Source organism: Pinus tabuliformis, chromosome 7 (assembly GCF_031772625.1).
Source record: "Pinus tabuliformis cultivar Carrire ecotype Pingquan chromosome 7, CPIR1, whole genome shotgun sequence".
Taxonomy (NCBI): Eukaryota; Viridiplantae; Streptophyta; class Pinopsida; order Pinales; family Pinaceae; genus Pinus; species Pinus tabuliformis.
In genome coordinates, this window is record NC_142293.1 from 968,049,210 (window position 1) to 968,065,193 (window position 15,984).

The 15,984-nt window shown below is 38.1% G+C and overlaps 1 protein-coding gene across 1 annotated transcript in view; it reads left to right on the forward strand.

Annotated features, from left to right (window-relative positions):
* The window catches only part of LOC149250832 (DIS3-like exonuclease 2), a 65,592-nt gene that overhangs the window by 16,548 nt on the left and 33,060 nt on the right, over nt 1–15,984 (forward strand). The gene's annotated exons all lie outside the window — the stretch shown is intronic.

Below are 15,984 nucleotides of genomic sequence, written 5' to 3' on the forward strand. Positions count from 1 at the left end.
TCACGGCCCACGGGCTTGCAGTTCACCATTCCAAATCCGGAATCCAACTCCCTCTTACTTCTGCAAATGAGAGGGTCTGCACCTGTCAGAAAGAGGTTGTCCTCATAAGGTGCTAGTATGAGAGGTCTATCATCCACAACCTTTAAGTAGTGGTTTGGATCGGCTTCATTAGACAACTATCAATCGTCTCATATCAAGCTTGGGGTGTTAGCTCTAAATCATAGAGGGCTTTCGTCAACCTGTATACATGAGATTCCAAATCATGAATCTCAAACCCCCTGGGTTGTTCCAAATTTGTGTACTTGCTACATGAGGGGAATGGTCCCCTTTTGAATTTTCCTTTGGTACATTTTGGACATGTACCTTCGTGCTCTTCTTGAATTCAGGTATCTCTGTCAACATCTGTCTCACATTAGGAGTGAGCAAACCTCCGGTGCTACAGAAGAGGTGTTACATGACATGGTTCCCATTGGACTTATTGCAACTTCATACAAATTGCCAACCCTGAATTCAAAAGCATCTTTATAGTTACTTTTTCAAATACGTACCTTTCCATCAATGAATGTCTTCCATTTCTGAAATGGACACCAAGTTCTTCTTGAGATCAGGTAAATATACCTTGATCCAATTAAAGAGTAACATTCCCTACACCCCTTGTGGGATAGGTGGCATCGTGTCCAAGAATAATCTCCAAGTTGTTTCCTTCTCTGTCAAATTAGAGAGAACTTCCCTGTGTCCGGTGAAGTGCCTTGAAGCACCATTATCAATATACCACTTATCCAAAGTGTGTTCAGAGGAGAGGTAGTGAAGAGGGGCTGATATGAACTCCCCTTGCTTATCCAAAACAACATTTGATTCTTCATACCTGGAGATCTTTGAAGAGTTTTCCATTTTCCCTGATGACCATCATTCCTTTTTCCTTTGCCATTGTACCTATCATTCCTTCAATCATTGAAGATGCCCCTGGAACAATTGTTATTGTCATCAAGTGATGTGTCCCTTCTATTCGGACACTCCTTTGCATAATGGCCAAACTTATTGTAAGCAAGGCATTTGCCTTTCCTTCCACCCTTAGTGTACTTTTTCTTTGTAGCTGGTACATTTTATGAAGGCTCTGGGATTTTACCCTTCACGTAATCTAACACTTCTTGCTCTTCCAATGTCAGATTCAAAGACATCTTCCATTCATGACCGGAGCTTGTCTTCAGTCGGGAATTGGGATGAGGAACCCATTGAGCCTTTGACCTTGTCCAACTATGTTCGGTGATTGATTTTTCACTCTTGCTTGGGCTTTGTCTTCGCCTCAGCTTTGATCCCATGTTAATTTTAGGTATGATTTACGCTGATAGCAAATTTACTTCAATTTTCCACATTAGCTCATTATCAATTCCAGATTAGCAATCACATTTAGCATGATAGTAAAATGCAGATAGAACATAAACATAAATCGCTGAAGACAAGCCAAGACAGGAGGACACAAGATGTGGCGCCAGCCATGGACAAACCCCAATGTGGGGAAACCCTTGATCAATTCTTCTTATGTGTTCTTCAATAGTTCAGTGGAGAGAGAGATAGTACATATACATCAGAAGTCAACATTTTGACTTATTTAAATAAGAGCAGAGATCTTCTCTAAGAAGATGTCACATGAGATAGCTGATCTGGACACAGGTGATTCCATCACCTAGCTGTACCTATTTGTGCTGCACCTCACTGTGCTGCACCCAATCATCATGCTGGACCTCATTACTATGCTGCACACATCATACCATGTACATCATCACTGTGCTGCACCATGCAGCACCATCACTGAGCTGTACCTCATCATTGTGCACTATGCTGCACTACTCACAGCTGTCTCTAACACCATGCAGGATCCAACTGTTGCTTCTAAAACATGTTGCTCCATGCACCTTACAGCACCATGCTGCTGCAATATACCATATCATGTTGCACCCCTTTTGAGGTATTCAACACTCCATGTTAACCCAACACGTGGCTCCCATAGGTTGCTCCGAATCTGATCCAAATCTGGTCAATATCAAAGCACCTCTAACACTGCTCCAAATCTGCTTGACACTTTGTTGTTCCTGACTGTTCTGGTTAGGGCACTTGGGCATACTGCTGCAGCCCTAAACTCCTCTCAACAGTCCTCGAACAACCCTCCAAAAACTGCGGACTAGGCAAGGAGAGATGCTCCTCCTCCATGCTGAATGTAAGGGCTCAAGACAACCCTCAAATCTGCCCACGCTAGATTAGCAGTATTGCTGTCATTTATATTTGCATACTGTTGTTTGCTACAGACCTGGTTAGGGCACTTAAACAGCCCTAAACATACCCCACAGTCAACAAACCAACCCCATAAGGACTGCGGCCCATCTTGGAAGGCTTCCTCCCATGCCATGCTGCCTTCTTAGGGCACTGTCCATCCTTGATAGCCCTCACGCAGTCCCTAACTGTGTGCTATGGCCTGCGGCCTAGCACAACAACCTTCCTGTAGCTTCTGCCTCCACAAAATGTGACCAAACAATCTCAAAACAATAGCGTACTGCCCTACTAAGACTCGGCCTAGTAGCCTGCTCTCTCAGCCCTTGAAACAACAAGATTCCAGCCCTCAAACAATCTGCACTTGCCTCAGCTTCAGCCTCCTGTAGCAGACTTCAGACCCTTGCTTCCATGCTGTCCAAGACCCCTCTCTTCCTGCGGCTAGGCTGTCTCAATTTCAGAGCTATTCCTTTGAGAACGTTGCACACTTGGATCAACAATGTCTAGGGCTAGGGCAGACCCTTTAGGACAACGTATATATAGCTCCTTCCTTGACAGCGAAGAGGGTTCTCTTTTCATGACAACGTTGTAGTTAGGGCATCATCTTCTTAGGGTAGCGTATACTCTTAGGATCTCTCCTCCCACCAAAACCCAAAGACAAGTGGAGGAAGAGATCACAAGAAGAGTGTGTGTCCAAATGACTTTCAAGGTACCTTTATTTATACTAAAACGTTGAGCATAAGTGGGGGCAATTTGGTTGCTAGCCGACCTTGACGAATTGTCCCATAACACAAATAAATTCATATCTCCATGAATACTTATCGGAATCGGATGATTTCTAGATCAATCCGACACCTCTCAATGAGAGGAATCCAAGAAAAATATCAACTGCCATAAATAAGATGACCCACATGGAGTTTGGTCCTAGTTGCCAATTTTAATAGGATGACTTTTAGAGGCATGTAATGTTCTCCCCTTATCCATAGGTTACTCTCAAGATTGTGTTTTGCAACTGTTGGAATAACGATTGCCGTTAGACCAAAACTCTCGAGCATTAGTCTCGGCTACAATCGCCAGTGTTAAGATCCATGAGAGGCGGTCAGTCCATGTCATGAAACACACTAGAGCGCTGAACCCAATGTTCAACAATCTCCCCTTCAACGCGATCTGGGTGAGTTTCAAACTTGAGACCTTTCGCTCTGATACCACTTGTTGGAATCACAATTGTCGTTAGACCAAAACCTCCATGCATTATCTCCACTACAATCGTTAGAGGTAGGATCCACGTGAGGTGGTTAGTCCATGTCACGGAAAACACGAGGAGCGTTGAACCCAATGTCCAACATCAACCTTGTAGGATGAAAACCTAATTAACTTGGTTGGTCACAAAGGAAGTAAAAGCTCTTAGCGAATATCCCCCACATAGTGATTGCAGTTCCAAACTTTCTCATGAAGGATCAAAACATTGTTTTGATATAGTTCACAAAGAAGGTTTTTTTCCTTGAGAACATCTTCATGAAACACACGGGAGTGCTAAACCGAATGTCCAACATCAACCTTGTAGGATGCAACCTAATCAACTTGGTTGGTCACAAAGGAAGTAAAAGCTCTAAGCCGAATATCCCCCACATAGTGATTGCGGTTCCAGACTTTGTCATGAAAGATCAAAACATTGTTTTGATATAGTTCACAAAGAAGGTCTTTTCCTTGAGGGTGCACTCTGAGTATGCCATAAGAAAGGTGAATGGATTGGTGATCTCAAAAGTTTTACCAATCATAAGTGCATTTTTCTTGGAACAACATAAATTTCTCATGCAAGAACATATTGTATTGAAGGGAAGTAGGTTTGCAGTTGAGAGCTGCTTTCATTAGCATGCCCAGTGGAATCTTTTGGATCTCCAACTTATTGATTTTACGTTCTAGCTGGGCTACCTCATTTCTTTCCTCCTTTGCTTCCCATTTCATCTTGTATATCTCTATTATTTTTACCCATTTGTATTTCATCCCTTTAACAATCTTTTGCTGCTTCTTTAGGGGAGTCATTCCTCTTTCACAGGAAGCCATCAATTGTTTCCAGTTATCTTCCTGTGCCCTCACCCATCTCCAAGGGGTGTTAACTCGTGTCTCTTTATCTTCCCCTGTCTTGGTTTACATTTCAGTTTACTGTTTGGGTGATTTTATCAATAGTGGCACATGTGAGACTTGTGACTTGGATTCCCACATCCCTCTTTTATCTTTCTTCATCTTGGGTTGTCTCCTTTTGTTGTTGAATGGGTTCCCCGGTAGCAAGAGAATTTGTTTCTTGGGTTAGATATTCCAATCCCTTAAAAGATTTCAACTTCCCTTGTTGGTTCTTGTGTAACAACAAGGCTTTCATCTTCCTCTTGCTCTACAACTTGTTCTGCCCTTGCTGGTTCTTGTGGAGCAATAGGGGTTTCACAAGGTCCCATCTACATTTCTACAATTTCTTCTATTCCTGCTTAGTTCTCGTGGAGCAATAGGGGTCTCAAGGGTTTCTTGTGTTGCGGCAGGAGTATACTCGGTTCGTCTTTTCTTTGGAATGTGGTCATAGGGTGGTCTTCTCCAAGTCAACCCTCTCACCCTTTTGGTAGTTGGCTTGTTGGTTATTATTTCTACGTCACTATCGTGGTTGCTTTCCCCTTGTGGAGTTGCAGCGCTTGACCTCTCTTCTTTGGTAGGTACTGGTGGGTATTCTGTGGCTAGAGGAGTCACTATGATGTAGCCTCCAATTACAATTCATAGAATGTTAGCTTTAGGGGTTTTTGGAGTTGCAGCCACAGGATCTACGATTGGTGCCTACACAAACTCTTCCCACGTCCTTCCTACTCTATTGAAAGTCTGTTCCAATAATAACTTGATGAGTCCATGGTGTGAAATGACATCCCATGGTTTGCTCGACCTCTGTGCATAGGTCACCATATTCTATAATGTTCTGAGTAGGAAATACGATAGGTTGAAGATGCGATCATGCTTGAGATGGTTGAGGAGTTTGATGTGCTGGAGATAAACAATGCCATAATGTCCTTCATCTGTGATGTAGCTCTGCACTATATGAGCTATGTTGTCCCAGGGGTGTGGTAGGGATTGACGGTTGAAACTTGTCCCTTTCTTTGCTAAAATATCTCCCAATTTAAGAATTGTTGGATGATCTTTGGTTTGGAGGTTCTCCTACGATACCACAATTCTCCTGTCCGGGAAGCCCGAACACATTTATGAAAATTTCCTCAATCACATCTACAACGGTCCCATCAACCTCAATTTGTTGGCCCTGAAATTCAAAGCAAACTCAAGTGCCACATCATCACTCTACCCATTTAGTCTTTGCACATATTCCATCCATCTTGCATGTTGAAAAATGGCTTGAATATGGTCATAAGCTTCCAATAACAATGCCTTGATAGGTTCACAATGAATGAGAGAGCCCCTAATGGTACTTGTTCTTTTCTTTCTCTCGTTTGTTACTACTGCAAGGGGGAATGGTTGCTTAATGGTTTTCGAGGCAACTTCTAAATTCAGGTTGGATAGAATGCAATGTAGGGCGATTGACGACGATAGTGATAATAGGAAGGGAATGCCACTTAAAGCTTCTGGAAAATCATTTCCATTGGAGTATTCATGGACTTACACTCAGTCATGCCAAACCTTTCTAGTAGTTTGACAACATATTTTCCTTGAGAAAGGAAAACCTCACCAGATTTCTGCGATACCTCCAGCTCTAGAAAGTAGTGCATCTAACCAAGATCTTTCATTTCAAATTTAGAAACTAACTCCCTTGGACTGTCTTAAAGTAAAGTTTTGGATTTGCATTGCTTCTTGATAAAACCAAGCTTGATCAAGAAGCTACATATGCGAGCATACCAAGCTCTTGGAGCTTGCTTCAAATCATAAAGGACTTTCTTTAGTCTACGCACATGATTTTTTGGATAATGTACTTCAAAGCCTTATGGTTGCTCCACACATACTTCTTCTTTAAGGAAGCCATGCAAAAAAGCAGTCTTCACATCCATTTGGTGAAGAGACCATACTTGGCTAGTAGCTAGAGCTACAATAGATCGGATGGTGGTGTAACGGGCAACAGGTGCAAATTTTTTGTCATATTTAGGCCGATAGGCCTTTCCTATGCATCAACTTTTCGTCAACACTTTTACTTTGATCCGTTAGATCAGATGAAACACTTTCAACCGTTGATCTGAACCAGAAAACAAAACAATGGAAAATCAAGAAAGCACGGAAAGTCAAGAAAGCACAAAAGCTCAAAAAAGATTCTATGCAAAAAAAATCAAGAAAGCACGAAAAAGATCATAAAAATCAAAGATCGAAAGAAAAAAGCTCAGAAAAGCAAAGATTTTTGAGGATTTTTAATTTTTAAATGCAATGTATTATTAATTTATTTTTATAATTTAATTGAAATATAAATTTTAAATTTTAAATTTAAAAATTAGTTTAGATTTATTTTTAGTTGTAAGTTTATTGTGTGTTAAGAGGGATTTTTTTTGACACTTTGATTTTTTAAGAGCGAAAAGAGATTTGATTTTTTTGGCATTTGGTAGATGTAGAGTTAAAATGAATTTAGATTAGTTTAAATATTAACCTTTAAATAACTCACATTAGAGAAAAATACCATGGGAAAAAACCATAGATTAAAAATATGATAAGGAAAAACCATGGGTTGGAAAATTTTATATTTTATATTTTAATTTTAATTTGACTAAGTCAAAATGTTAAACATTGTAACATCTCTCTAAAATAATTAAATTCAATTTAATTCCATGCTAGCTCCCATCATTTTCCTGCTCAAAAGATAGGTGTTCTCAACACCTTAGCTACTTCGGCGGGCGTTGCAAGTTTATGACGAAAATCACCTTGAAGATGAGAAAACTTACCTCCTGGAAGTTTTTAATAAGAATGGTTATAGTAGGTCTCAAGGTCTTAAGGCTTTTCAAAATGCTGAAAAGGGTCCTAAGAGTAAGATTGACCCCAAGGATTGGTCTTCCGGTGTTCATCTTCCCTTTATTCAAGGGACCACGGATAAAATTGCTAGGATCTTGAGGAAGCATGAGATTCATTCTTCTTTTAGACCTCTTAACACTATATGAAGTTCTCTTCATTTTGTTAAGGACCCGATTAACCCCAAGGATTAGAAGGGTGTTTATATCATTCCCTGTTCTTGTCGAGCTCCTTATATTGGTGAGACCGGTCAATCCATTAACCAAAGGATTTGTGAACATGCTGCCGACATCAGGCATGGAAGGTCTCGCTCCTCCGCTTTGGTAGAGCATGCAGAAAAAACCAATCATCACATCTCCATTGAAGAGGCTAAAGTCATTGCGAGGATTGACCATTTTCATTATCGTAAATTTAGAGAGGCCTTAGAAATTGAAAAAAAAAGACTTGTTAATTTAAATAGAGATGATGGCTGGAGTATCAACAGATGCTAGATTCCTGCGCTTTCTTCCTAAAAAATTATTTTTATTTATTTATAGATTAATTAATTAATTTTTTTTGTTAATCCCCATATTGCTTAGTTTATGACTCTCTTAAATTATTTTTGGTAATATGAATAGGATTAAACCTTAATATTAATATAATAATATTCATTAATAAGATTATATAGGGTTATGAATCCTTTCTCACTTGAGGGGGGATGTGAAAAAGAGAGCGATGAGGGCTCTGTCGGTAGGAGGACTCGAACCAGGGCAGCCTAGGCCATCGGCCTAGGGTGCTGCAGACTAGACCTCATTTTGGATGACGAAGACTAGGAGGTACGGGGTGGGTCAGCAGGTTTTCTGTGGAGATGGTCCATACAATGGCCATGTAGGCTGTGGGTTGGATCCAGGGTGCTCAATCTGCAAGGATCCCAAGGAATATGTTTACTGGGACAAATTTCATCCAACTGAGAGGGTACAGTGGATGATTGCAGAGGAGGTTTTGGGCGGGAATTCTTCCTTCGTTTCTCCCATGAATCTCAAAGGCTTGATCCAGTACACAAACCCCACCCCTTCCCCCTTTGATCCTTTGTTTACGTAATAGATTATACCCTAAATTATTCATTAATCGAGCATGTCCAAAGGTATGAATCAACAATCCAACTGTATATATTTGTGATGCTCACTGGTGCAAATTTTTATTTTTTCACAAATGCGTAATAGCGAATAGATTTACCTTAAATTATTCAACGTCCAAAGATATCAATCAACAATCCAGCTGTATAGGTATATGTGTGACGTTTACTGGTGCAAATTTTAATTTTTCACAAAAGCAGAATCGTTGTCAGGGTTTATCGGGAAGAGTTGTGGCAGTGTAGGAAACCAGGCTGATTGAACCAATATCTCTTCTAAAAAAATTCAACAATTCCAATTTAATAATCCTATCGGCCTCTATTTGTACCTTTTGGGACAATTGCTAGTCTATTCCCTCTTTCTGAGAGAAACCTCTGGCCACAAATATAGCTTTATATTTTTTAATACCGCCATCATCACCATGTTTAATTTTATAAAACCATTTGAAGATACAACAAATTTACCATGGGGTCTTGGAACCACTTCTCATACATCATTATGAATGATGGATTCATATTCTTTAACCATTGCATCTTTCCACACTTGGGCCTTTACAGCCTCTTGAAAAGTGCACAGTTCAACTTGAATAATGTTACTCGTGGCTACAACATATCTTTCGAACTGACAAGGTTTCTTGCTTTCTCTGAAAGTTCCTCTGGGGGCAACATGTTTATTAGCGTCTTCAAGAGTGTTATGAAGCCATAAAGGTCTCCTTTTAGAAGAAGGATCACATGGAGGAGGATCCAAAGGATCTATGGGTTCATCAACAAGATCAGTTTTAGCTTCAGGATCTTGTATTTCAAATACATCATATTTACTATCAACATTAGCAGGAGGAATAGGAGTGTCTCTTTTTTTTCCAAGAACCACATCTTCATCAAATTTTACATCCCTGCTAAATTCTATATTTCTTTGACTTGGTACGTATATTCTATAAGTTTTAGAATTGTCACAATAACCAACAAATGTACCTTCCTTACTTGAAGCTTCCAACTTCTTCCTTTTCTGATTTGGGACATGGAAGTAGATAAGGTAGCAAAAGATCCTCTGGTGCCCAACTTCAGGCTTCTCGCCATTGAAGGCTTCTTCAGGAGTCTTGTTGTTTAGGCCACAGTGAGGAGATTTATTTTGAACATAGACAGTTGTGTTCGTAGGTTCTCCCCATAGAAACTTTGGCAATTTCTGATCATGCAACATAGCTTTGACCGCTTCCATGATAGTTCTATTCTTTCTTTCGGCTACACCATTTTGTTTTGGGTTATATGGTACAATGGTCTCTTTTCAGATTCCAGCCTCTTCATAGAGGTCAATGAAATTAACGAAATCAATGAAATCAATGGAAGTGAACCCTCTAATGAATCCATGATTTGCGAGGAAAATCATCCACAAAGATAATATAATACAAGTAACCACCAAGGGAAGTTATAGGCATTGGTCCTTGTAAATCTCAATGTACAAGATGCAATAGGCATTGGTCCACATAAATCTCAACGTACAAGATGCAAAAGGCATTGGTTCAACTTTTGCTTGAAGGGAATGGTTCCTTCACTTGCTTTCCGCTTGCGCATCCCTGGCAAACACCATCATGATTAGATTTGAATTTTGGCATTCCGGAAACCATCTTTCTTACATGAGGTAATGCTTTTTAGTGCAAGTGAGCGAACCTTTGGTGTCAAAGTTCACTTTGATGATTGATGTCATGGATTAGTGCATGAATAGAGCTTCCTTTTATTTTGTATAGGCCTTCATATCTAGATCCTAGAGTAAGGGCATTGCTCGTGTTGGATCTCAATGGCGAAGTGAGAACTTTACTAATTATGAAAGCAACTTTCATTCCTTCATCTTGTAAAGCAAATATGGACACAAGATTTTTCTTTAAACCAGACACATAAAACTTCTTGAAGAGTCAAAGTTTTACCTTGATCTAGATGGAACGAAAAGAAACTGATCCCTTTATGGGATAGGTAGAGTTATCTCCAAGAATTATCTTCAAATCTGTCTCCCTCTCTACTAGATTAGAGAGTACTTCTTTGTAACCAGTAAAGTGCCTTGAAGCACCACTATCAACCAACGAAGGAATGATAGTTTGCTTTGCGAGCAAAAGGAGCTTCTCTTCTTTGTAATCAAATTTGTTGGAGCGAATGTTGAAGTTAGATTTTGATGCTCTTTTGTTTTCTAAATGGTCATGAGCATTTGGGCCATGCTTGCGACAATTGTAGTATTGGACTTGTTGTCGCGCAGATTGACACGACAACGCTCAGACCGGGGGCTGTCACTCTGATCCCCGATCCCTCCGTTTAAGCCTATCTCCCGCGGCTAAGGGGGGTAGTCCCTGTGAGATGATGAGACCAACTGTCGACCAGTTGGTTGGGAGACACGAGACATGATTAAGATAAGCACTAAAATGATTTGATTAGTTAGCAGACCAGTGCCTTAAGAGATTGCGGTTAAAACGATTACTTGTTAAATGATATAAAAAATATGGACCATGAACAGTAATCATCTATCATCAGCTAAATCACAATGCTCTTAGAATGACCAAAACGATATCCAGCAATTGAGAATTTTCAAAAAAAGATGAATGCTCTAAACCACCACGAATCATAAACCATTAACCAAATATCAATTTCGCATCTCGACTTGAAAATTCAGCATGAAAGATATAACATGAAAACAACTGAATCTGGCAAAAATAAAATTTCCACGAAATTTTTATATTTTTTTCGAATTTTTTTTTATTTTTATTTTTAAAAAAAACTAAACTAAACTAAAAAATTAAATTAAAATTAAAAAAAATCTAACAATTTTTTTTTTTTGATTTTTATATTATAAAATGAAAATTTTAAAAAAATCCTAAAGATTATAAAACTTTATCTAAACTAAAACTCAAAATCTAAATCTAACTAAGATCTAAAACACTAAAATCTAAATCTAGAACTCTAATTTAAAGTCTAACTAAATCTAAAAAAAGTTTTAATAATTAAAATCTAAATTAAACTAAAAAAAAATTAAACTGAAATCTAATTAAAAAACCTAACATGGAAAGGCTACCATAAAACGTATGATAAACAACGAATAAATGAGAGAATGACGGAATGGTCTCACGCATACTATGACTACGGAATCAGGCTATGAACAAGTCGCACAATCCAAAAGACAAAACACTGATACGTGACCCCAGCAAAAATGTGACGGCAGCCTATGTTATCAAAATCGTGACCTCGATTTGAACCAGAGAAACTGAATGCGGAAACCATGAACAGCTAATGCCGGCAGAAACAAACGATTTAGAGAATACCTGGAGACAATTGACGCAGCGATTTGAGGAAAACTTGAATCGATTTTACCTGGCTCGGAATGATTCCCACAAGATATTGGAAACACGATGCTGCAGTTACGCTTGAAAATTGAGAACGATTGCTTGCGCATACAGAGAGGAGATCTCACGAAATGTTCATGAAACGTGAGTGACAAATGACGGCTGCGTTTATGGGTCGGTCCTCCGTTTTTATGCAGATAAATCCTCTGAGAAAGAGATGATGGACCACCGCATTAGATAACAGACTGTCGGCGGCTGGCATCTGGTGCTGAGGAATCCAGCGTTGGATGATCTTTCCAGTAAATTGATTTGAAAACTGATTGCACCCTCAACGCAGAATTATATCAAGTAAAAATTTCAAGCGAGCTTCCTCTGGCCCTATGGCGGTAAATGCTTTGCTGCTTGACCCTCAGATCGTTATTTGATATGCGTTTACGGTTTAAGGGGACGGCAGAGGCTTCTGACGGCGGTCCTGCAATTGCGAAAAGACAAAACCCTATATCTGCAAAAATAAAACAAACTCAAATGAAAAAATCTGTGCAAGGCAGAAATTTAGAACCCTAGAACAGTTTAATTAGTTTACAGTTTTGGCCCCTTAATAGCCAGATTCAGCAATAAGTACGGAAATATTTTAAAGAAATAAAAATTTAAGGTTTTCACTGTGAAGAACTTCAGAAAATCTCTCATGCAAATAGAAAAATAAACCGAATGATAGACCCAGGATCAAATCCAACTGGGCTCAGCAAAAAAAATAAAAATGCTTGTGGGAGTTGGCTGGTTCAGCCGAGAACTTCCCCGAACGCCCACAAAATTCCTTCAGAAAATGTTTTTTGCACAGCTCAAAACAACCGTCAATAAAGAGGGCAAAAATGCTGCTAGATCTCAAACAGTAATGGAGATACCTGCCATTACTTCAGAAACCCTAACAGCACCCAAACCCTAGCAAGTGAACAAGATACCTGTGCTCACAATACTCTACAAAAAGCTATTATTAACGGCTGAAAATAACATATGCAGAAAATTAAACAATCTCACAGCATTTCAAGAGAGTAACACCAGCAAGATATGGACCCCAAAGTCTTCTTTTATTAACCAGAAACAGATTTACAAGAGAGCTTCTTCAGTCTTAGACTCACAGATCCCATGATCTGAAAATGACCCCTAGCACCCTATTTAAAGGAAATGATCCCAACGGCTAGTTCGAGTGATCCATGTAGAAATGATCTCGACTGTTGATGAGGATCAAGACTTCTCTTGATCTCATCCGTCGATTTATTCACTTAAAATATTATTATTTTATTAGTTAGGGTTTTTGCTTTATTTTTTAATTTTTTTTTTATTATTTTTATTATTTCATTTTTTAATTTTTATTTATTTTATTATTTTATTATTTTTATTCATTTTTAATTCATTTTAAAACGGATCATCGAACTAAGCCTTCGGAATCATCACCTAGGACCTAGGACTTAGGACTCATGAGGGGATTTAAAACATTTTTCGACCCTCAGGACACATTGCATCATGACTTTTACAATTTACATCTTAAGGGAGAAAACCCCATTTAACATAGACCCTCACAAATCACCCAGTTCTGCGACACAACTATAATCTAGCAGATCAACACACTAGGATTCTCCTAAAATTCCAATGACAAAATCCATCCCGGCTTTGGGGTCAGGTTTGAAGGAAAACTCTGCCGATCCATGGATCGGTGAGACGAAAAACCTTCCGGGACGTAGATTACCACTAGAAAGTTAGGTTCACCTAGGCAATTCACATACACGACTTATATCTGCTAAGATTATTTACAATTAATACATGCAGACTGGGTTTACAATTAGATTGATCAAGCTGCTGATGACTGCTGGATGGCACGGACACGCTGATCAGGTGCTGCCCCTTTCTTGCAAAGAAAAAGGGGGGTGTACTGCATGGGTAGTTGATCGGTAGAGGTCAACAGGACTTTTGATAAGTCTCTTGTCCATTGAGATGAGATGTTGGGAGCAAACTTCCTTGAATAGTGCAATCCTCTTCTTCCTTTCTTCTTTTGCCTTGTACAACAAAGGCAGTACGTTCTCCCTCCTCATGCTTGAGAATTCTCCCTCTGGAAATCATTCTAGCTTCTTCTTGACTACACTTTCCCAGGAGCTCATCAAATTTAGGAAACTTGTCATTATTATTGATTGTAGTAATAAAAATTTCCCAAGAAGGAAGATCTCCAAGCCTAATCAGTATCAGTTCTTTATCAAAAACAACTTCACGAGAAGTTGACAACTAATCTTTGAATTTTGATATTCTCATGAAGTATGCTATGGTTGAATGGTTTCTTCTTTGTTCATCTTAACATCTTTGAGCTGATTCTTCATAGCAAGAATTTGACCCAAGTTGTTCACTTGATACATTCCAATAAGCTTGTCATACATTTCTTTGGCTTTCTTAAAATTGGAAACATAAGTGATGAGGTGGTCTCCAAGAGAGTCAAGGATAATCTTTTTAGCTTTGACTTTTCATTTCTTGTATCTGACCTTGATAACAACATTGGAGTTTTCAGCTGGCTTTACTACTACTCCTTCAACATACTCTAGAACATCATGTTTTTCAAAAGTAATATCCAATTTGGCCTTCCAAGAGAAGAAGTTTGAAGCATCAACCAATTTCTTTTCATTCTTAAAGTAGGAGGAAGACATGTTGATCTGTTCAAAATTTCAGCTGCAAATAGAAAGGGAAAACAAGAGATATTTCAGCAGCAAAAGGGAAGAGAAATTTTCGCAGAAAATGAGCAGCGAGTAGAAAGAACAACAAGAGATAAATTTCTTTTGGCTTGTGTATATTTTTGTTTTATTTATTTTCCATTAATTATTTATAATTTAGTTTATTTCTATTTCCATTAATTATTTTATTTATTAAATGATCTTGTTTCGATTAGGGTCTTGACTCATTTTTTATAATTTTTGACTTCCCTCTTTGTTTGGAGTTTGACTTTGATTTTTTTTAATAAATTAATTTAAATATTATTTTTCAAAAACTAGCTGTTTAATATAGCGGCTACTTATTAATATTTGTTTTAATAAATTAATAAACTAATATCATAATTTAAATATTATTTAAAAAAAAACTAACCGTTTAATATAGCCGTTACTTATTAATAATTTCAATAAATTAATAAACTAATATTGTTATTTAAATATTATTTTTAAAAAACTAGTCGTTTAATATAGTCGTTACCTATTAATATTTTTTAATAAATTAATAAACTAATATCATTATTTAAATATTATTTTTCAAAAACTAGCTGTTTAATATAGCCGTTAATAATATATGTTTTTAATATATTAATAAATTAATATCATAATTTAAATATTATTGTTTAATTATAGCCGTTACTTGAAATTATGTTTCTACATTGCTCTCTATTTAAGCCTTTGCCATGGTCTGCCTCTTCATTTGGTCTTGATGATGAGCCACACTTGTTGGTTCGAAACGTGTCTGCCAAAAAATTCCTTTATGTGATTTCTATCTCGGTCCTGATGATGAACCACACTTGTTGGTTCGAAACGTGTCTGCCAAAAATTTCTCTTATGTGATTTCTATCGAAAGACTTTGCTTAATTCATTATGGATCACAAAACCATGAATACAAAAACATGAGATATTTCAGCAAAAAGAGAGTTGCAAATGGAGCGGACAACAAGCTATATTTCAACAGAAAGAGAGCTGCAAATGGAACAAACAACAAGCTATATTTCAGCAGAAAGAGACTTGCAAATGGAGTGGACAACAAGCTATATTTCAGCGGAATGAGCGTTGCAAATGGAGCGGACAAGAAGCTATATTTCAACAGAAAAAGAGCTGCAAATGGAGCAAACATCAAGCTATATTTTAGCAGAAGCGGACAACAAGCTCTATTTTAACAGAAAGAGAGCTGGAAATGGAGCTTGTCTTTTCCAAAGCTTTTATACGATGTTGAAATTTTGATGTTCTATGCTGTTACAATCATACAATGGAAGATAACCAAGAATTCAATGAGACATAGTGAAGTTAGGTCATTGACCTGGGCAAAACCCACAAGGGGGAAAACCCAACTAGATTCTTCTTCTATTAGAAATCAATTGTTCAACACTGAGCAGAGATACAAAGTACAATGAGAGAATGAAGAAGTTCACCCAAATCTAAAGAAGATCTTTGATAGCAGTAGCTGATGCAAACATTGAAACACTTTGGTTCTCCAAGATCTGCTCTTTCTCTCTCTCTCTATATCTTCTTCTAGACTCTCCAACTCTCTTTCTCAAGTTCAAATTCTCCTTTCACAAGCACAAGTAAG